Consider the following 2,399-nt stretch of genomic DNA (forward strand, 5'->3'; position numbering starts at 1 on the left):
CCAACCTGTTGAACCGTAGCCAAGTCTCGTGCAGAGGCTCTCCTTCCAGAAACTTAAAGCTCTGGATGTTATCCCTAAGTGACATCATCTTCGAGGGAGGGAAAAATCGCACTTTAAATGCGATTACCAGTTCCTCCCAAGAAGTGATAGATTCTCGCGACAACTCGGCTAGCCATTTGCACGCTTCTCCCATCAATGAGAAAAGGAATAACCTTAATCGGACTGACTCCTGAAAGATGTTTTTGAATGAGAATGGTCTGCATACATCTATGAAGTTTCGAAGATGCTCATGAGGATCCTCATAAGCCAATCTACTGAAAAGTCCCTTTAGTTGCAAGAGTTGCAACATGGTGCTCGTTATGTGGAACACTGCATTTCCCTTGGCTGGGGGTAAATGGATGGCTCCAATACCTCTCATGAAATGGGGGTCATTGATGTTGGGCTCTTGGACATCATTGAGATTATCGATGTCGTCCTCGTGGCCCACCTGGCTACCGTTACACTCATGCTTTCTGAAATATTCACACAAGTAGACAAAACAAAACTAAAAATTAGGTGAGTAAACTACAACTATGAAGAACAAAAATTCTACTAATCTAAAAATTCTCAAATAACACCATTCCCCGGCAGTAGCGGCATTCTAATGTTTGCATAATCAAGACACAACTTTCGATGCAAGAACGATCGTACAATAGTTTAGTAACCCAACCAAGGGTTGGGATCATCCCACGAGAGTGGTTTTGAGAATTTATAGAAAAATAAAATTTAGTTCTAACTAGTTGTAGCTAAAGACATTAACGAGTAAAAAATATTGTAAATTAAAGGGGGACACAAAAACTGTCAATTAACAATGGGGTTTTGTCACTAATAAGTAAAAAAACAACAAAACCAATAAGTGTTTCTAAGTAATAAGAGGGGATCCTTGGGAAGTGACGGGAATACGGGTTAAGCTAGATTGTTGGGTACATGCTTTCGATAGAAGATTCATAGAGTAATTGTGGAACGCTCCGTACGAAACTAGTAAGACCTAGCTAAGGCTTGACTGAATCTAGTAGGTTGACCTAGAGCCTCACATGTTAGTTTATGGTTGGAAACATGCTTAAATGATGAAGAATGGCTATTGAAGCTAGTTTGGGGATTTTAGAGATCAAACGTCAAGAAACGACCATGACGTCCGGAAACTAGTAGACTAAGCGAGGGCTAAGTTTGAAGGTTAGAGACAAGGAAGAGGACTAGGGCAGTCCACTCTTTCATGGACACTGCCTCACCTTCCACAACCACCCCACAGCTCGTGGTGTGGCTCGTGGTAGGCTAGGCAGTGGCTAAACAAAGGCTGCCCAAAAACAGCCCCTCCACACGACCCACTTCTCGGATTGTGGTGATGACCACGGCTCGTGGGAAGGCTCGTGGTGGTGCCTTTGATTTTTAGGGCTTAAGATGAAGGTTTCCTAGATACTGCATCATGACCACGAGAGGCACCATGGCTCGTGGTAGGCACCACGGCTCGTGGAGCCTCACGTGAAGGGCTCTCCATTAGACTTATAGTATAAGGTCAACTTCAAATGGTCATATATCTTAGCTCAAAATGAATTATGTATTCCATAACCTATAGAATTAAAGGTCTCTGAGTCTTCTTTCCAACTCCACAGAGTTTGCCCAATTCCGATCTCGGAGTAAAAAGTTATACCCTGTATAGTGAAGCACTGTCAGGCTGGAAATTCTTCAAAACCCGTTTGATGGGCCGTGGTGATGATGACGGTCCGTAGAGATGGCCTTGGAGTTTCCTTGGCCGTTTGGAGGTTGGCAAGCCTTAGGGGAGCTACTGCCTAGGGACCACGGGCACCTTCACGGGCCGTGGTCCCCCTTCACGGTCCGTAAGGTCTTCCTTGGTCCCTGGCGGGGCTGCCCAAGTGAAGAATTTTAAGTAATTTTGTTTTAATTGTTTATTATGTGGGGTTGATTTTAAATGGTTTATATGATAAATATATAAGGTTTTAAGTCTATTTTTAAAGTCATTCTCCTAAATTCAAAACCCTCCCTCTCTCAAAACTCTCTCAACTCAAGACTCCATTAAAGAACTTGGAAGGAGCTTAGCAAAGGCTGGTAGATGGGAGTTTTCACACGGAATTCATAGGGTTTAACTAAGGTATGGTTGCTCTTCACTCTTGGGATCCCTTTCCCCAAGAGGTCCTTCTAAGGATGGTTTTCAAAGTCCCCCAAATTGTATATTTCAATCCAAAAACGTGGGTCTTCTTTCTAAATGTTGAATTGTTGTTATAAACTGATTTTGATTGATGTTATATGAACAATTATGGATGAATTCATGTAGTGTTGGTAATTTTTGAATAATCCCCCATGAGACCCATGCTTTCCCTTCTTTCTCCAATTCTAACCCTAGT

This window comes from Solanum tuberosum, unplaced genomic scaffold (assembly GCF_000226075.1).
Source record: "Solanum tuberosum cultivar DM 1-3 516 R44 unplaced genomic scaffold, SolTub_3.0 scf00119, whole genome shotgun sequence".
Classification (NCBI taxonomy): Eukaryota; Viridiplantae; Streptophyta; class Magnoliopsida; order Solanales; family Solanaceae; genus Solanum; species Solanum tuberosum.